Raw genomic sequence first — 21,516 nt, forward strand, 5'->3', positions numbered from 1 at the left:
TTTAGTTCCTACCGCTGACTGTGTAGACTGGTCTCTGACAAAGGATAATTATCTTAAACTTTATTCATGTATGAAGTGTATTCACATGAATTACAAGACTGGTGGCCAGGTTCAGGCTGAGGCGGTTAACATCTATTAGTAGGAGCTAGGCAGGGCAATTGGAACAGCCCTTCCAGTTAAAAAGAAAAAAAGATTCTTACAAAAACAGGAACTGGCCAGGCACAGGGGTTCTCACGCCTGTAATCCCAACACTTTGGGAGGCTGAGGCAGATGAATTGCTTGAGCCCAGGGGCTCAAGACCAGCCTGGGCAACATAGTGAGACCCCGTCTCTATTTAATTAAAAACAAACAAACAAAAAAACAGGCTGGGCTCGGGTGGCTCACGTCTATAATCCTAGCACTTCGGGAGGCTGAGTTGGGTGGATCACCTGAGGTCAGGAGTTCATGTTCTGACCAACATGGTGAAACTCCATCTCTACTGAAAATACAAAATTAGCCAGATGTGGTGGCGGGTGCCTCTAATCCCAGCTACTCAGGAGGCTGAGGCAGGAGACTCTCTTAAACCTGGGAGGCGGAGGTTGGAGTGAGCCGAGATCATGCATTGCACTCCAGCCTGGGCGACAAGAGTGAAACTCTTGTCTCAAGAAAAAAAAATTAAAATAAATAAATAAGTAAAAAACAGGGACATTTTCCACATTTCAGTTTAATGAGCTCTTAGTTTTAACACTGCAATTATCTGTAAATATAAGTTCGGAATCGCTACCATAAGGGTTACGAAGAGAGGACTTTTTTCCTTTACAACATTCATTGACCTACTTACTTTGTTGTTGTTGTTTTCAGAATTAAATAGCTTTATTTTATATAAAATATAAATTGCATAATACAAAATCTTTCTCAGTACATCTAAATTTATTTACCTATAGTATGTAAGTAAATGTATATAAAACATAAGTAACATATCTTAAAGAATTAAAGCTACATATAAGAATAAAAAGAAAGTCAAGTTCATCTAAAATTCCACTATCCTGAGATAACCATCATTCACCTTTTGTTGATCATTATTTTCATGTATCTTTTTAGGAGTACATATAAAAATATACATACACATACCTATTTAGAAGATATATTATGCATTAAATATGTGTTTCTATATTAAACATGTATATTAATTTATATATAAATTTTTCATGAACAGGATCGTGTCATATATTCCGTTTTTATCATGGAGACCTGTCATCCCACCCATCCCAGACTTTCATATCCCATTTCAGTTCCTTGACCACTTCAAATGACCCATATTAATGTCTAGTGAGTCCTGTTTTATTTTATTTTGGTTTTTATTTTGAGACAGAGTCTCACTCTGTCCCCCAGACTGGAGTGCAGTGGCATGATCTCGGCTCCCTGCAACCTCCACCTCCCGGGTTCAAAAGATTCTCCCACCTCAGCCTCCCAAGTAGCTGGGATTACAGGTGCACGCCATCACACCCAGCTAATTTTGTGCATTTTTAGTAGAGATAGCATTTCACTGTGTTGGCTGGGTTGGTCTCGAACCCCTGACCTCAAGTGATCCACCTGACTTGGCCTCCCAAAGTGCTGGGATTACAGGTGTGAGCCACTGCACCCAGCCTAGTGAGTCCTTTTTTAATGTTTTTATCCACATTTATATAATTCTATATAGGTCTGTTATTTCTGTTTTTGTTTGTTTTGCTTTGTTTTGTTTTGGAGACAGAGTCTTCCTGTATCCCCCAGGCTGGCGTGCAGCAGCGTGATCTCGGCTCGCTGCAACCCATGCCTCCCGGGTTCAAGTGATTCTACTGCTTCAGCCTCCTGAGTAGCTGGGATTATAGGCACCTGCCACCACATCTGGCTAATGTTTGTATTTTTAGTAGAGATGGGGTTTCACCATGCTGGCCAGGCTTGTCTTGAACTCCTGACTTCTGGTGATCTGCCAGCCTTGGCCTCGTAAAGTGTTGGGATTACAGACGTGAGCCACTGTGTTGGGCCTAGGTCTATTATTTCTATCTATCCATCACATAAAGATTTTTAAAAATTATTTTTAAAAATGAGAACAGATTATATTATAGATGCTTTTTCTGGCATCTGGCTTTTCTCCTTCAACAGTAGCTCCTGAAGTTCCTCCAGATCTTCTATTGCTCTAGTTCATCCCTTGGAATGACTGTGTGGTATTCCGTAGGCATACCACAATTAATTCAGCCCAACTGATGGACTTTCACTTTGCTTGCAGTCCCTGTCTCTTACGTGTATCCTAACATTTTGGCACTTTATTCCATAGGGTAGATTTCTGCAGGTTTTCGTAGTGTAGTGGTTATCATGTTTGCCTCACATAGGGTAGATTTCTAGGAGTGGGATTGGGAAGTTGATAAGTATATATATTTTAATTTTCATAGATGTTGCCAGATTGCTCTCCATAAAGGGTATAATAAATTTCAAAATTCACCCTCCATATATTTTACTATTGTCCCTTATATCTCCCCAAATGCAAATGTTAGAGTTTGTTTTAGGTTCTGCAGTTTGATGGGTGTAAAGTAATACCTCATGGTTATTCTACTTTCAATTTTCCTGACTATGAATGAATTTGAACATACTTTTACATAGTTCTTGGGCATTTAGATTTGCTTTTTCTTTGAGCTATCTATTCATATCTTTTGCTTATTTTTTCTCTTACTTTTTATTTTTATTTGTCCAACCAACTTGTTTGAAAGGACTCTTTATATATTATAGGAAATTTAAATGGTGGTTTTCAACATGGACTAAAATATTCATCCCAAGAATAGCAATAAGTAAGCCAGGGCTAGCTACTAGAACATCCAAAACATTGATCTGTAAAACTCAGAAATAAGTGAAGTTTACCCTATAGCCTCATTCCAGAGGCTAGGCTGTCACTCAGCAATATTTGGTGAAATGTATAGATTTGACAGGAGGTTTTTCACTTAGGTCCAAATAACTGTAGAAAAGTGGTCTATGCCACGTGGAAACAATCCTTTTGGTCCAACTTATCTCATGGTCTCAGGAAAAACTGTCAAGACTGCCTCCAGTCTTGACATTGCAATCTTCAGAGATGAATACCACATTTACCAGAGGCCAAGCACCTGAACAATCAGTGTGCATCCTTGCAGGAGAGGCATATCATGCTCACCTTATCACAAATATGAATCAGGTGGGTGTAAACAGGTGTTACAATATGATCCTGGGAGGTTTTGTTTTAGAGGGTGGGGGGACCTTGTGTTACGAATTTTATTTTAAAATCCATATAGATGGCTGGATGCAGTGGCTCACGCCTGCAATCCCAGCACTTTGGAAGGCCAAGGTGGGTGGATCTTGAGGTCAGGAGATCGAGACCATCCTGGCCAGCACAGTGAAATCCAGTCTCTACAAAAAAAATAAATAAATAAGCCAGGCATGGTGGCGGGTGCCTGTAGTCCCAGCTATTTGGGAGGCTGAGGCCGGAGAATGGCATGAACCCGGGAGGTGGAGCTTGCAGTGAGTTGAGATCGTGCCACTGCACTCCAGCCTGGGCAACAGAGTGAGACTCTGTCTCAAAAAAAAAAAAAAAAGTATTAAAATCAACATAGATATTAGATAAGCATGAGGAAAAGAACCGTATTTACAGAGAATTAAATCCAGAGGAGTTATATATTTCCATTCATCCTGAAGATTTCGTCTGGGCATTCCTTCCTCGGCTGTCATCTGGCAGCTATTGTTTGTTGATTCATAGATGACATAGCCTCAGGAGAACAAAACAATCCCAAGCAGCAATGCAAGGTAAGGGAGTGGCAGTTGCAGGCCCTAGAGTAACCTTCCAGGAGGTGGTTGTGGGGGTGGCAGCAGCTGTCTGATCCTGGGAGCTGAGTTACAGTCCCTTCCACATGGCTGTACATTAGGCAGGCTAATTCCCTCTTTTCTCTCATTGTTGTCTCTAAGAAAATTAAAAAGGTTTCAATGATTGGAAACGAGAGCTTGTTTTCTACATATGGATTTCTCAGTAGCATAATATTTTAAAGCATGCAAAAATATATTTGGTTGTAGGATGCTGTCCCATATCTGTTTCTTGACGGAGTGCTCCTGGGAACCTCCTGGGCCTGTGAGGAGCCATGCTCCCTGGAGGGTGCTCCTGGGCCTGAGTGTAAGCCTCGTGAAGCCCAGTGCCGAATTTGTCTTTCACTGTTGGTTGAGGATGGGAATCAGAACTGGCTAGCTGTGGTTCATCTGTGCTGAGGTACGTAAGGCAGGGCATGACGTAACCCTTTGAGATGAAGACCCTGCTGGCCTTTAAGACAAGCAGAAGTTCAGCAGGCACATAGGAGTCTCTATGCTCCCTCAAGCCAGCCAGCTCAGAAGAATGTACACCCATGGCTACTCAGTAGGGAAGTATAGGAGGTTGGAGTTATTAAATACATGCTGGTAAGAAGCAGGCTGAGCTCTAAGCCCCAAAATATTTTTCCAGGAAAGGAAATAACATTGATAATGTTAAGGAATTGATGAAGAGGAAGCAGGGAGGTGAGGAGAGAGAGAGAGTTTTGTTTTTTTGTTTGTTTGTTTGTTTTTTGAGACAGGGTCTTGCTCTGTCATCCAGGCTGCAGTGCAGTGGTACCATCACAACTCTGCAGCCTCAACCTCCGGGGCTCAATTGATTCTCCCACCTCAGCCTCCCAAGTAGCTGGGACTACAGGCACACATCACCACACTGAGCTAATTTTCAATTTTTTGTGAAACTGGGGTCTCGCCGTGTTGACCAGGCTGGTGTCCACCTCCTGGGCTCAAGCGATCCACCCGACTCAGCCTCTCAAAGTGCTAGGATCACAGATGTGAGCCCCCATGCCTGGCTGAGGGACACTGATTCTTATTTAAACACATTCTTCAGGAAATGTAAGTAGAAAAATTAACTTGTGAAATTTCTCTTAGTTTAGAGGAATCATGGACATGGGCTAGGCCCTGATCATTTATCAGGTTGTTTTCAGAAACTCAACTTTAACCAAAATGGCATCCTGCTTTCTTTGAGGGAATGAAGCAGAGGAGTGTAGGTTTCTGGCCTTAGCCCCTTCTCCAAACCGAGTGGCCTCCTTTGTGAAAGAGTGATCTTTTTAGTTGGATTGAGGCAACTTATACATTCTTGTGAGGGTTTGAGGTTCACAGCACACTCCAGCTGCTTAATAAGATTCTGGTCTTCAAAGGATCTAGCAAAAGTACAGCTGAATGTAATCAAAAGACCATCTATCTATCGATCATCTATCTATTCACCTACCGTCTATCAGTCATCTATGTATCAATAGTCTATATATTATATATTTTTTTATTTATCAATCATCTGTCTATCTGAAAAAAACCAAACTAAAACCAAACCAAACCCACACTCTTATTAGGGATAATTCCTGGCATAGCTCACCTCTTCAAACTTGAAACTCAGTAAGGTGTGTGGGTTACCTACTTAAGAACAGAATTTTTTATTGCAAACTTGGAAAACACATTAATCATGTTAGTTATAGGCAAGTTGAGGGAGTTTATGTTTTTTAAAAACCTTCAGGTTTTGGCTAGGCATGCCAGATTACACCTGTAATCCCAGCACTTTGGAAGGCTGAGGCGGGTAGATTGCCTGAGGCCAGGAGATCGAGACCAGCCTGGCCAACATGGTGAAACCCCGTCTCTACTAAAAAAACAAAAATTAGCCAGGCATGGCGGTGAGTGCCCGTAGTCCCAGCTACTTGGGTGGCTGAGGCACAAGAATTGCTTGAACCCCAGAGGTGGAGGCTGCAGCGAGCCAAGATTGTGCCATTGCACTCCAACCTGGGCAACAAGCAAGACTCTGTCTCAAAAACAAAAACAAAAAGGCTTCAGGTTTTGTGGGGTCTTTAAGGTAGATCCTTTTTTGGAGAGATGTTACGTTGGGATCTCCCCTGCTAGAATAAGCTTGGGGACAATGTGAAAGAAACCTCGTGTCGCCCTCCTCCTCCTGTTGTATGGTGATTCTCCACAGATCTTGTTCCCATGCATTGATTTTATACAGGAGAGACCATGGATTCTAGAGCACAGAACTTCTAGCAGAAGGATGCTACCAAGCACAGTGTGAGACACAAATATCATTCCCTATGGGCGAGCATGTGCAGCTAAAATAGGAAATATATTGTCCAAGGAAGGAATTATGGATGTTAAATCTCGTGAATTGTCTGGCTTGAGGGGTTTAGCTGGGAGTTTGAGAGTGTGGAGGGGAATGGGGAGTGGCTGTTAAAACTGGGAGAAATAGGGGAGCTACTAGGAATGCTAACGAAGCAGAAGCAATACTACAACTAGGTAAGGGAGAAAAGACAAAACAAATAAATATAGCTGTTACAGAAAGTAGTTAAGAGAATTAAAAGTCACTGCAAAATTAAATAAAAAATACAGGATTTAAAATATGATTAAACATGGTAAAGTGTTACAAATAGGAAGGACAAGATAGGTTAAATGTCATTAAGATAAAATAAAACCATCATACCTAAATAAGATATTTAACTATATATATAAAACAACATAATAAAAATAATGCAATTAAGCCACTTATTTTCTCAAAATATTAAAAAAGTGAAAATTCCCTGAGTTAAAAGGAAAGGTAAAAATGGGTAACAGATAAATATTCTAAAACTTAGCATCTCCATCTGGGGACAAACCTCTCAGGCTTCCAAGATGAGGCCAAGGGTAAGTCCACAGAGAGCTGAAGACTGAGAACAAGAACTGTGGCCTCTTCCTGCCCCTTGCACTGCTGGCTTCCCCCCATGCCCTGCTTGGTTAAGTGGTCTGTGTGTGTGGGTCTGCAATGTCTACTTATCCTTGTTACTAGCTCTCCAAAGCCTGGACTGACACACCAACAACCATCCACAGGATGCTGGACAGTATCATCAAAGCTTGGACTGGAGGACAGGCTTCCAAGACACCAAGGAAAGGTGTAATGCTTTAAAATATTGCAAGTTTGAAAAACAGTGAATAGAATGACATGTTTTGGATTTTAATTCACCTTAACTCTTTTTTTTTTTTTTTTTTTTGAGACAGAGTCTTGCTCTGTCACCCAGGCTGGAGTGCAGTGGTGTGATCTTGGCTCACTGCAACCTCTGCCTTCCGGGTTCAAGTGATTCTCCTGCCTCAGCCTCCTGAGTAGCTGAGACTACAGGTGTGTGCCACCACATCCAGCTAATTTTTATATTTGTAGTAGAGATAGGATTTCACCATGTTGGCCAGGCTGGCATCTTAACTCTTTATATATTATACCCTCAAATTGTCTTACTCAGTTGGTAAAATCTTGTAGTGGAAATGAGTGTAGTCTAAGCATGTTTTCCTGTAGTAGAACTATTAGCTGAGCTGTTACTGGAGAAGAGAGGGTTAAACATAACCTGGGAATTCCAGATGCCCAACGTTTGGGAACACATAAATCAGTTAGAAAGGCAGTTGGTGACTGGATTCAGTGTGGGTGTGAGACAGATCCTACAATAATGTTCCCTTCACCAGTGTTTCACATTGGTTGACACATGTCAACTGGACACATGTTTTACACTCTAGTATTTCACTCCTAATGCAATGACCTAGGTTCAGATGGCTTCCAATAATAAAGAGCTATTTGCCTGATTCAAATCTCAATAGAATTTAGGGAAATTACTTACAGCTTTTATTGCTTCATGGAAACATGCCAAATCACATCACTTCGTTTGTACATGTTGTTGTATTCATATGGCTTTCCATATGCTGTATGTGTAAAAATGTTTTCTGGTCTTTTTTTTTTTCTGGAACCAAATCTATAGCCAAGAGTTTAGTAATACGTGTACAGTTTTATACATTTTTCAAGAGATTACTTAAAGATGCATTCATGTATGAGTGATTGTTTTCTCTTCAAATTTGTGGTAGCTACTGCTCCGTCTTTACTTTCCGCTGATGGTCTTGCTTCCTACTTCACTGCAATATTGAGGCAAATGTGGAAGAAACAGCACAAGCTCCCACCATCACATTTACCCACTTATGTTCATCTGTTCCCATAAATTCTGCCTTCCTCCGGGACTATTGGTTAACACTCTGCGTTCTTACCTCCACCGCTTGGATACTACAGCCATTCCCCTCTTGCCTACTCAAGAACATGTCTCCAACAATCATCCTTTGTTTTTCTTGTAGCATCAATTTTTCCCTTTCCACTCAAGCATAACCATCAGCATACAAGCATGACGACATTTATCCAATCTTTAATACCCCCACACCAACCACACCACTTTTCTGCCATTCTATACTCTGTTTTTTTGTTGTTGTTGTTTGTTTGTTTGTTTTCCCAGCAGCCAGAGTGGTTCTGTTAAAAACCAGATCACATCACGTTATTCTTCTGTTAGCAATCATCTGATGCCTTCCTATCTCAGTTATAGCAAAGGGCAAAGTCTTAACAATGACCAAGAAGGCCCAACATGATTTCCTCTCTTCCTCATTTGCTCTGCTTCAGCCAGACTGGACTCCTTGCTGCCTCTTGAACATGCCAGGGGTGTTCCCAACTCAGGGATATTACATTTGCTTTCTTCTGTCTGGAATGCTCTTTCCTATTTTCCTACTCCCTTACCTTCCTACAGAACTTTGCTTCAATACCACTTTCTCAGTGAGGTCTACCTCGACCACACTATTTAAAATTGCTTCCCCTATCTGTACTCCCTATCCCCTTTCCTTGCTTCAGTCCCCTCTTATCCCCTCCAAGACTGATCACCTTCCAATATATTATATATGTTATTTATTTATTTAATCATTTTCTGGTTTTCCTCCACTAGAATGTAAATTTCATGGAGGCGGGAATGTACACCCAGTGCTCAGTAAAGGGCCTGGCTTTTCAGTTAATACTTGTCATCTGAATGAAAGAACATGGAAACCCCTAAATTTAGGAACCTTTGTTGGCATGTTTATTGCTCTATACCCAATGACTAGGATACTGTTTGACTCACAATAATTTTTCAATAATGACTTGTTGGATGAAGCACAATAGAACCTGAAAACTATGAGAAACTGCTCAGCACCATTTCAAGGCACTGAACCAGTCATCCCCCCAACACCTCTGAGTTGGCAATCCAAGTTCTTTGCTTTTACCTGTTTTTGGCTCTGAAAAGATCCTACATGAATTTATGGTCTTCACCTTCAGCCAAGTCCTCAAATATTTCGAAAAGATGGGGTGAGCCTGGGGAAGAAGGGGAATGTGAGTCTAGAGTGGGGAAGGGTTGGAGTTACAACTGTAGGGCCAGGAATTCTGCCCTGAATTCTGACTATTGGGTTGTGAGTTTACTTATTCATTCAAGAAATATTCATAAAATTTCATCTATGTGCTGGACACTAGAGATACAATTCGCCCATTTATCCTTTCATTTAACAATGCTGAATGTTCCCCCTATTCATGCAACTCCAAGTTGTCTTCACATAGTGGCTAAGTGTTCAGATACAGGGCTGGTACCTTGGCCCCAGAAAATGGTGAGGAAGTGAATTACAATCCCCTCCTGAACGGAGGTGGCAATCCGGACAGCTTCATTCAACTGGAAATTGTGATTCTGCTGGGTGTCCTACCTGATCCACAGGACACTATGAGCCCATAGGAATAAGTAAAGCCCCAAACTGTCCCACGTTTTAAGCCTTCTTTGAACTGGAGATGTTACCTGACTATCCTTTGATGATAAAATAATTAGATCTTGGATTCACCTGGCAGCAGTTTTTATTCCTAATTCTTTGTTGCCAGCATCTTATCTGAGCTAAAAAAACTGGAAGGTTGTTTGACGTCGTTCTACTTTAAGAATTTTTGTCCTTAAAATTTGTTTTGTTTCTGGTGGTGGGATTTATATTTTTGGCCAGAAATATATTATGGATGAGAAACTTCTCTCAAAAATCCAGTAGCTAATACCGGACAGACTGCTTTGTACATAGAGATTCAGCAATGATTTATTTTATTCATTGTGTGTTTTTGTATAGCAGGGAGAAAGTCTGTATTTTCTTTCCCATAGATACAATCCTTATCTTTTTCTTATTTCAATTTTTCTCTGCTCACTGGAAGCTTATACAAAAAATTGACAAAAAAATATATAGACATAGATCCTTTCTCTCCGCTGGTTTGAATGGGAAATGGGCTGGAGCTATAGGTTATTTTTTTTTTTTTTTCAAAAACCTGCTTATGAAAAGAAGACAAGAGGGTGGAATAGAGTTAAGGGGGACTTTTAAAATAGGATGTGGTCTGGGCGTGATGGCTCATGTCTGTAATCCCAGCACTCTGGGAGGCCGAGGTGGACAGATCACCTGAAGTCAGGTGTTCAAGACCAACCTGACCAACATGGAGAAACCCTGTCTCTACTAAAAATACAAAAAATTAGCCGAGCGTGGTGGCAGGTGCCTGTAATCCCAGCTACTCAGGAGGCTGAGGCAGGAGAATCTCCTGAACCCGGGAGGGGGAGGTTGCAGTGATGGCGCCACTGCACTCCAGCCTAGGCAGCAAGAGTGCGACTCTGTCTCAAAAAGAAAAGAAAAAAAAGGATGTGAATGCCTTCACCATGTGTATGGCCTGAAGCAAGTCAGTTGAGAGGAAGAGATTCAGAATATATAGAAGAGAAAGGAAATAATTAAATAATGAACAAAGGCATGAATTAATGTGCTGAGGGAAGAAGGGTGTTGGGGGCATGAGGGAGGAAGGAGGCTTGAGGAGAAGCTGAAGACTTAAAATATTCTCTGAAGCCAATAGATGGGGCTGGATGTAGGCACAGGGGAGCACTGCTGAACTCCTGGCCGAGGCCCTCACATACTCAGTAGCACGGGGACAGTCATCTCACTTCAGAGGAATTGGAATTAGAAAGGGTCCTTGTGAAGGCCTGGCTTGCTACCAGCTATAGGGGCACTTAGGGGCAGTAGCATTTGTTATTGTTATTGAATTTAAGCATCATTTTAGGGGAAAAATACATATTTTTCTGGAGACAGGGTCTTGCTCTGTTGCCTAGGCTGGAGTACAGTGACATGATGGTGGGTCACTGCAGCCTTGAATTCCTAGTCTCAAGTGATTCTCCCACTTCATCCTTCTGAGTAGCTGGGAATACTGGTGCACAGCACCACACCTGCTTAATTTTTTAAAAGTTTGTTTTTGTAGAGATGGGGGTCTTGCTATATTGTCCAGGCTGGTCTCAAACTGTGGCCTCAAGTGATCCTCTACCTTGGCCTTCTGAGTAGCTGGGGGAATTTTTTTTTTTAATTTTCATTCTAAATAATTTCAGACTTAAAGTTGCAAAGCAGTATAACAATTTCTGTTGACCTGTCACCCACATTTACCAGATATTAATATATTACTATACTTGCTTTATCACTCCTTTCATAATTCTCTTTCTATATATGTATGCAAGTCATTTTTCTGATGTTTGAAAGTTGCCATATAATGACCCTTTACTTCTAAATATTTCAGTTTGTATTTCCTAAAAACAAGAACATACTCTTACACAGTGAAATTGTCAAAATCAGGAAACTAACATCAATCTAATACTATTTCCTAACCTACAGACCTTGTTCAAGTTTACTTTGCTGAAATTTTAAAAAGTGAATTATTATGCTTGTCACCTTTCAATAGATTGGAAGAGTTTTTTTGTTTTTTGTTTTCAAACTAAGACTATTGCACTAATATTCTCAGTAAGTCAGTGCAAAGGTCATAAGAAAGCATAGCTTATTTAAAAAAAATGAAGTTTTTAAAAACTGTATATTCAGCTAGGGAAAAGATGTGGATTGATCTAAAATCATGCAGTGGTTATAGGAAAAGGCTCAGTCTATTGAAATAAGATTGCTAATGGGGTTTTGGTAATGGCAAAAAAAAAAAAAAAGAAAAAAGATGACTGGGTCATTACTGTAATTTGTTAGAATTCAGGATTACTTTTAGAAAATTACTAATGGAGGTGTAGAAATAGCAACAATCACATTTCTCATTGGTCTTGTAAAATGTGAAATTTGCATTTCTAGCATGCAAAAATGTCATGATGTGTACAAAGAGCTATAAGACCTCTGTCACAGTCAATAGCCAAGGTCTGAGGGTTTAGGAGAAGGCAGGGGGCTCTGTCTTTCTATGCTGAGAGAATTATACAATTCCCCAACAACAGAAAGCAGAAAGGACGACATGGTGGATGGGCAGCTGTTTTAGATGAGAAATGACTGTGTGCTGCCCTCCTTTTGGACAGCCTCTCATAAACCCTTAGAGTCCTGATAATGCTGCTCGTTTTAACTCCATCTCAAGGCAGTGTATAGATTCTTTTTTCTTATTTATTTAAATTACAAAGACAGTACACGTAAAGTTCTTACTCTATTGAGTCTTATGAAATTGCTGTTTTTGTAGGTTAAAATAATCAAATAAGCAGTGTAAACTAAAAATGAAATTCTAAGCCCCCCAACCATCTGAATGGACCCTCTCTTCTTGGCCAAGGGCATTCCAAAGTTAACCTAAAAACCTAGTTCAGGCTGTGTGATGAAAAGGGAGAGTCAGACATGCCTCATTATACCCTCCTCTCTTTTGGAATTCAGACCCAGCTGATCAGCGTTAATATCAACACAGAGATCTCAAGACTGATGGAACAGACTCTTTAAGTCTGATAAGAAACATTTGCAATCTATTTTCTCTTAAACCTGCTACCCAGAGGCTTCATCTACATGATAAAATCTTGGCTCCACAACCCCTTATCATAACCCAGACATTCCTTTCTATTGATTCCAGGTCTTTAGATAATAATTCAACCAATTGCCAATCAGAAAATCTTTGAATCCGCCTGTGATCTGGATGTCCTCGTGTCCAGTTGTACTGTCTTTCTGGACCAAATCAATGTGCATCTTACATGTATTGATTGATGTCTTATGTCTCCCTAAATGTATTAAACCAAGTTGTAGCCCAACATCTTTGGGCACATGTCATCAGGACCTCCCACGGCTATGTCATAAGCATGTCCTTAACCTTGGCAAAATAAACTTCTAACTTGATTAAGACTTGTCTCAGATATTTTTTGTTTTACAGCAGTAATTCCACATAGTCCAATCAGATAAAAGAGGTACAAGCTAAAGTTCAAACAATAGAAAATACATGGAACAACATGTTAAATGGTATCTTAAACTTTGCTTACTCCCACTACCCTTCCCAGAGGTAACCTCTGTGAAATGTCTTTGTTCTGAACACTTACACAATATCCATATATACTCAAAATGTGTAAGTAAGCTTATTGTGTATGCATTGTTTTTCAAATTATACTATGAATGTAAAATTTTTGTTATGTCAGAAAATTGGGTCCGTTTTCTTCTGGTAATAGTTCCATGACTTTCCATATGATTGTTTCATGGTTTATTTAACCATTTGCTTATTAATTCCCCTATTATATTGTTCTATTTTTAAAGGCTTTAGCTCATACTATAATGAAGATTCTAATACATATTTATTTGTGCATGTAGACAAAATTTCTATAAAACAGATTCCTAGAAATGGCATACCTGGGCCAGAGGTATATGGATTTGAAATTTTAAGTACTATCAAATTCCCTTTCACAAAGAGTTTACCCATTTATTAATTTAGAGTGCTTATTTTCCTGCTTCTTTGCTTATTTTATGTATTATAAACCTTTTAAACTCTTATTAACCTGGTGGGAGAAATACAATATCAAGACACTTTTTCCCTCTTGATTATCAGTGAAGTCAGACAACTTTTGATAGGCTTTTTTGTCCAGTTATACGTCTCCTGTCAGTTACCTTTTTATAACCTTTGATTTGTATATAGATTGAATATTAATTATTTGTTTTGTTTTAATATTTTGTACCAGTATTGTCTTTTAAATTTATAGTATATTTAATCATCAAGTTTTTATTTTTATTTAATTAAATCAATCAATCTTCAATTTTGAATTCCGGAATTTCATAATTTAAAATTTCATAATTTAAAATTTAAGATTATACTTTTTTGTATTTTATTCTGATTTTTAAATTTGTTTTTCACTTTTAGCTCTTTAGCACATTTGCTGTTATTTTTTGTATATAATGTGAAGTAAAGGTCTGGTTTTATTTTTTCAAGTAGATATTTATGCTAATACTATTTGTTAAATAAGTACCTTTTTTCCTAACTGATTATAAATGCCACCTTTACTGAGTAAACTAAATTCTTATTTATATATGGGCCTGTTTCTGGATTTTTAAATTCTTTTATTTATCTACATATTTCTACATCCATATCACACTGATGTAATATAGTTTCAAAGTATTTTTATTTTATTTTACTTTTTTCGAGATAGCATCTTGCTTTGTTGCCAAGGTTGGAGTGCAATGGTGCAATCATGGTTCACTGTAGCCTTGACTTACTGGGTTCAGGTGATCCTCCCACCTGAGCTTCCCAAGTAGCTAGGACTAGGTGTATACCACCATGCACAGCTAATCTTCTGTATATTTTGGTAGAGATGGGGTTTTGCCATGTTGCCCAGGCTGGTCTTGAACTCTTGGGCTCAAACAATCCTCCTGCCTTGGCCTCACAAAGTGCTGGGATTATGGGCATGAGACACCACTGTTGCGGGAAGTCAGGGACCTCGAACGGAGGGACTGGCTGAAGCCATGGTAGAAGAATATAAATTGTGAAGATTTCATGGACATTTATTAGTTCCCCAAGTTAATACTTTTATAATTTCTAACGCCTGTCTTTACTGCAATCTCTGAACATAAATTGTGAAGATTTCATGGACATTTATCACTTCCCCAATCAATACTGTTGTGATTTTCTATGCCTGTCTTTACTTTAATCTCTTAATCCCATCATCTTTGTACGCTGAGGATGTATGTCACCTCAGGACCCTGTGATGATTGCATTAACTGCACAAATTGTTCGTAAAGCATGTGTGTTTAAACAATATGAAACCTGGGCACCTTGAAAAAAGAACAGGATAACAGCAATGTTCAGGGAACAAGGGAGATAACCATCAGGTCTGACTGCATGAGAGCTGGGCAGAACAGTGCCATATTTCTTCTCTTACAAAAGCAAAGAGGAAAAACATTGCTGCATTCTTTTTCTCAGCAAGGAACAGCCCTGAGAAAGAGAATGCGTTCCTAGGGGGAGGTCTCTAAAATGGTCGCTCTAGGAATGTCTGTTGCAGATAAGGGCTGAAATAAGCCCCTATCTCCTGTAGCACTCCCAGGACTATTAGGAGGAGGAAATTCCCTCTTAGTAAATTTTAGTCAGACCAGTTGTCTGCTCTCAAACCCTGTCTCCTGATAAGATGTTATCAATGACCATGTGTGCCCAAAACTTCATTAGCAGTTTTAATTTCATCCCAGTCCTGTGATCTCCTCTGCCCGCATTTGCCTTGTGATATTTTATTACCTTGTGAAGCATGTGATCTCTGTGACCCACACCCTATTCGTACACTCCCTCCCCTTTGAAAATCACTAATAAAAACTTGCTGGTTTTATGGCTCACGGGGCATCACGGAACCTGCCGACATGTGATGTGTCCCCCAGACACCCAGCTTTAAAATTTCTCTCTTTTGTACTCTTTTCCTTTATTTCTCAGACTGGCCAACACTTAGGGAAAATAGAAAAGAACCTACATTGAAATATTGGGGGTGGTTCCCCCGATACACCACAACTGGCCCCAGTGTGGGTTTAATCTGTATTTCCCTAATGATTAGTGATGCTGAGCATTTTCTCATATGCCTTTTGGCCATTTGCATGTCTTCTTTTGAGAAATGTCTATTCAGATTATTGTGGTTTTTTTTTTCTTCCCCCTTTCAGTTCTATTGAACTTGATGCCCATTTTTAAATCAGATTATTTGTTTTCTTGCTATTGAGTTGAGTTCTTTATATATTTTGGATATTAATCCTTTATCAAATGTTTGGTTTATTGAGTTTTGACAATTGGATTGACTCAATTTACCACCCCCAAAATAAGATACAGAACATTAACACGACCTTAGAAAATTCTTTCATACTCCAGGTTGAGGCTACAGTGAGCTGTGATTGTGCCACTGCACTCCAACCTGTGCTAGGCAACAGAGCCAGACCCTGTCAAAATAAAATAAAATAAAATAAAATAAAATAAAATAAAATAAAATAAAATAAAATAAAATAAAATAAAATAAACAAATTCTCCCATACCCCTTTCCAATCAATTCCTCCTCTTTCCAGGGGCAACCACTTTTTGATTTCCATCCCCATTAATTAATTTTCCCTGTCTTTGGATTTCATTTAAATGGAACCACACAGTGTATATTTGTTGTGTCTGTTTTTCTTTTGCAGTCAGCATGGTATCTGCAAGATTCACACATGTTGTGTGTATCAGCAGTTGTTCCTTTTCATTTCTGAGTAATATTCCATTGTGTAAATATACCACAATTTGTTTATACATTTTCCCATTGATTGACGTTTGAGATTATTTCTAGTATTTGCCTATCATAAATAAAGTTTTCATAAGTATTCCTTATTTTTCTTTTTTCTTTCTTTTTTTTTTTTTTGAGACGGAGTCTCACTCTGTCACCCAGGCTGGAGTGCAGTGGCCAGATCTCAGCTCACTGCAAGCTCCGCCTCCCGGGTTCACGCCATTCTCCTGCCTCAGCCTCCCGAGTAGCTGGGACTACAGGCGCCGCCACCTCGCCCGGCTAGTTTTTTTTTTTTGTATTTTTAGTAGAGACGGGGTTTTTGAGACAGAGTCTCACTCTGTCAGCCAGGCTGCAGCGCAGTGTGTGATCTTGGCTCACAGCAATCCTGCCTCCCAGGTTCAAGTGATTCTCCTGCCTCAGCCTCCCAGGTAGCTAGGACTATAGGTGAGCACCACCATGCCTGGCTGGTTTTTGTATTTTTATTTGAGATGGGTTTCACCATGTTGGCCAGGCTGGTCTAAAACTTCTGACCTGAAGTGATCTGCCTGCCTTGGCCTCCCAAAATGTTGGGATCACAGGCATGAGCCACCGCGCCTGGCCAGTTTTCATAAGTATTCTTACATTAAGTTTTTCTTTTTTTGTGAACATATGTTTCACTTCTCTTTGCTAAATATGTAGGAGTGGAATTACTGGTTCATATGTAAATATATGTTTACCTTTATACATAACTGCCAGAGAGTTTTCCAATGAGGTTGTACCATGTTATACGCTCACCAACAGTGTATGTGAGTTCTAGTTTCTCCTCATCCTCGTCAGTATTTGGTTTAGTCAGCCTTTGATTAAGCCGTTTTAGTGTGAATGAAATACTGTCTCATCGTAGTTTTAATTAGCATTTCCCTGATGTCATTCAACAACTTTTTGTGAGCTTATTGACTATTTATGTATCTTCTTTCATGAAGTGACTGTTTAAATCTTTTGCCCATTTCTAAAATTGGTTGTCTTTCTATTATAGATTTTTAGGAGATATTTTTATGTTCTCAATACAAATATATTCTTTGTCATACATATATGGTGAATATATTTTTTTCCTATATGTGATTTGCCTGTTTATATTGTAAATGATGTCTTCTAAAGAGTGAAAATTTAAAATTTTGATGAAATCCAGTCTGTTAATGTTTTATTAATGCATTTTGTGTCTTATTCAAGAAATGTTGGTGGACTCCTAAGGTCACAAAGATATTTTTATATGTTTTCTTCTGGAAACTTTATAGTCCTGGTTTTTATGGTTAGGTTTATGATCCATCTTAAATTAATTTTTGTATATTGAGTGAAATGAGATCAAGGTTCATTTTTTTTTTCCTGTACAAATATTCTACTGTTCCGGAAGCATTTGTTTATAAAAAAAAAATGACCCATTGAAAAAAAACCCCAAATGACCCATTGAATTTACTTGATGCCTAGTTCAAAAATCAATTCAGCATATCTATTATTGAACTCTCTTTTCTGTTCTACTGATTTATTTACCTATGCTTATGCCTATAACAAACTCTCAATTATTGTAGCTTTTTTTTTGAGATGGAATTTCACTGTATCGTCCAGGCTGGAGTGCAGTGGCGCGATCTCGGCTCACTGCAACCTCCACTTCCTGGGTTCAAGCAATTCTCCTGCCTCAGCCTCCCGAGTAGCTGGTTTTACAGGTGTATGCCACCATATCCAGCTAATTTTTTTGTATTTTTAGTAGAGATGGATGTTTACCATGTTGGCCTGACTGGTCTCGAACTCTTGACCCAAGTAATCCGCCTGCCTGGGCCTCCCAAAGTACTGGGATTGTAGGCATGAGCCACAGTACCCTGCCTATTGTAGCTTTTTGGTAAATCTTAAAGTTAAGAAGTAATTTCTCAAAGTTGTTTCTAGTTCCTTTGCATTTCTATATAAATTTTAGACTCATCTTGTCAATTTTTACAAAAAATTGACAGTAATTTTAATAGGGATCATATTGAATTTATATATCAATTTTGAAATAATGGACATTTTAACATTCAGCTTTCAAAGAATTGTCCATACACATTTATTTGTTCTTCATTAATTTCCTTTAGCAATGTTTTGCAGCTTTCAGTTGGAAATCAGTTAGAGAAAGAGCAGGAGAGATAGGGAGGGAGGAGAGGGAAGGGGAGAAAGAGAGAGAGAGAGAGAGAGAGAGAGAGAGAGAGAGAGAGAGAGAGAGAGAGAGAGAGAGGGAGAGAGACTCACTGTGTTGTCTCAGCTGACCTCAAATTCCTGTGCTCAAGCGGTCCTCTAGGAGGTTGGGATTTGAGGTATGCACCACTGTGACTGGATAAAATCTTACATATATATATATATATTTTTGGAGTTTATATCAGGCAAATTTGTTTACTCAAAATGTCTTTAATGTTTGAAAACACCCAACCTCCTACAACAACCGAAAACTCCGCTGAGTTGGAATCTCGCACCTTGGTGTCTTGAGAACGTGCACGGTTGTGAATGGAGTATGGAGCCAAAGCTGTGTGGGGCCACCATGCATTAGGGCCACCAAGAGAGGAAAGACGAGGGGTGGGAGGCTGAGAGCCCAGGAGGAAGCAGTGGCTGGTGGGAGATACAGACCCCAAACCCCCAACAGAGTGGACCCAGCCCGGTCTGGGCGAGGACCCAGGGTACCAGCTGCCCCCAGGTCGCCTCCCTGTGGGGGTCTCGTCCCTCCTGAGGCCGCATCTCGCAAAAATGCACAGGTGAATGGGGCAGGCCGGGCCATGGGAAGTCTCACCCCAGGACGGGAGCACTTGAGTGGAGGCCACCTGCCTTGGGGAGTCCAGCGCAGCAGCAACCGGGAGAGAGCTGGGGAGCCAGACTCCAGCAGGGCAGGGCGTCCGTCCTGCAGGCGACGGGGGTCACTGTCCGTGTGTCTGCCTCTAGGAGCTGTCAGGGAGGTGGTTACTGCACCAACCCGTAGGTGAGGTACCTGCCCACCATCTAGCTGTGTTGGGCAATCTTCACCACCTGCCCATCCTTTATCCCAAAATAGTGCTCCGCGGCGTCCCCCGCCTGGATCCTGGGCAGCTGGTTCTCTCAGAGCTTATATCGGGCCAACAGCTCTGTCACCCACTCCTTGGTCATGATGACGTACTCAGAGACTACTAGCTCATGTTCTGTGATGTTGATGAGCAACTTCTGCTGCACAAACTGCTCTAGGATGTACTTGGGAGCCATGTCGACCAGGGACTGCTTGGCGGAGGGCCTCATGCCCTGCTGCGCCACGATGAGGGCCCGTGTGAGGCTCTCCTGCTGCAGGCACCGGCAGGACACGTTGACGGTCTTGATGCCCACCTTGGGCTCCTCTGGAAAGAACACAAACATCTGGTCGGTGAGGTCATCGTTGTGGGCCACCAGTGCGGTAAGGTCCTTGCACCACTGCTGCCCCTCACTTGGCTTGTCCCCAAACTGGGCTTTGAACTCCTTCAGTGTGAGGTCATGCTCGTCCTAGGTCACTAGGTAGCCACGTTCGTGGCACAGCTGCATGATGGTCTTACGGATTTTCCAGAGCCGGTACGTCTCCTCCTCGTTGTCCATGGCTGCCCTAAAATCTTACATATTTTTTACTGGATGCCTTTCTAGGGATTTGATACTTTTTAATGGTATTTTTAAAAAGCTTTATTTTCCGGTTGTTTGCTGGTGGCAAATAGGACAAAAATTAGACTTATTATATGCTCCAAGAGGTGTAATTTCACTTTTTAAATCTAGTGTTTGTTTGGGTAGATTCAATAGGATTTTTATAATCATACTGTCTATAAATAACAATAGTTTTGCTTCTTGCTTTCCAATACTTATGCATTTGATCTTATGTTCTTGCTTTATCACATTGGCTAGGACTTCTCTTTCTTCTATTTTTTAATAACTTTGTTTTTTCTATTTTATTTTATGTTTTGGAGTTAATAAAATTCATGACTGGTATGTCTTGCATTATGTCAAGTTAGATTATATTTTTTCTTTTCTTTTTCTTTTTCTTTTTCTTTTTGATACTGCGTCTTGCTCTGTCACCCAGGCTGTAGTGCAGTGCACGATCTTGACTCACTGCAACCTCCGCCTCTTGGGTTCAAGCATCTCCCCCTCCTCATTCTCCTAAGTAGCTGGGATTATAGGCATGTGCCACCACGCCTGGCCAATTTTTGTATTTTTAATAGAGACGGGGTTTCACTATGTTGTCCAGGATGGTCTCAAACTCCTGACCTCAAGTGATGCATCCTGCCTCAGCCTTCCAAAGTACTGGGATTACAGGCATGAGCTACTGCGCCTAGCCAGTTTTTATTTATGTTGTGGCAAATATATATAACAAAATGTATTAGTTTAACCACTTTTAAGTGTAGTTTTGTGGCATTAACTACATTCACATTACTGTGCAACTGTTACCACCATCCATCTCCAAAATCTTTTCATCTTCCCCAGCTGAAACCCTGCACCCGTTAAACACTAACTCCTCATTCCACCCCTCATCCAGCCCAAGGAAGCCACTATTCTACTTTCTGTCTCTAGGAATTTGACTACTCTAGGTACCTCAAATAAGTAGAATTATACAATATTTGTCCTTTTGTGACTGGCTTCTTTCACTTAGGCATAATGCCTTTAAGGTTCACCCATGTTGTAGCATGTTGCAGAATTTTGTTCCAAAAGGCTGCATAATATTCCATTAAATGTATATAGTACATTTTGTTTATCCATTCACTTACTGATGGACACTTGTTTTGTTTCTGTCTTTTAGTTACTGTGACTAATGCTGCTATGAACATTGGTGAACAGATATCTCTTTCCTTTGGGTATATACCCAAGAAATGGAATTGCTGGATTATGTAATTTTATATTTAATTTTTTGGGGAACTTCTATTCCATTTTCCACAATGGCTGTCCCATTTTACATTCCTACCAGCGACATATAGCAATTTCTCCACATCCTTGCCAACACTGGTTAATTTTTGTTTTGTTTTGTTTTTATACTAGCCAACCTAAAGGTATGAAGTGGTATCTCATTGTGGTTTGATTTGCATTTCCCGACTGCGTAGTGATGTTGAGCATCTCTTCATGTGCTTATTTGGTCATTTGTATATCCTTCAATAAATGTCTGTTCACATCCTTGACTCATTTTTTAATCAGATTTTTTTGTTGTTGT

At 40.1% G+C, this 21,516-nt stretch overlaps 1 pseudogene across 1 annotated transcript; it reads right to left on the reverse strand.

Moving 5' to 3' along the window:
* Window positions 1-19,289: 19,289 nt before the first annotated feature.
* LOC104660836 lies at window positions 19,290-19,926 on the reverse strand (annotated as a pseudogene). Its single transcript, XR_004053682.1, has one exon. The product of XR_004053682.1 is annotated as a DNA-directed RNA polymerases I, II, and III subunit RPABC1 pseudogene (transcript).
* Window positions 19,927-21,516: the final 1,590 nt, after the last annotated feature.

This window comes from Rhinopithecus roxellana, chromosome 15 (genome assembly GCF_007565055.1).
Source record: "Rhinopithecus roxellana isolate Shanxi Qingling chromosome 15, ASM756505v1, whole genome shotgun sequence".
In the NCBI taxonomy this organism is placed as follows: Eukaryota; Metazoa; Chordata; class Mammalia; order Primates; family Cercopithecidae; genus Rhinopithecus; species Rhinopithecus roxellana.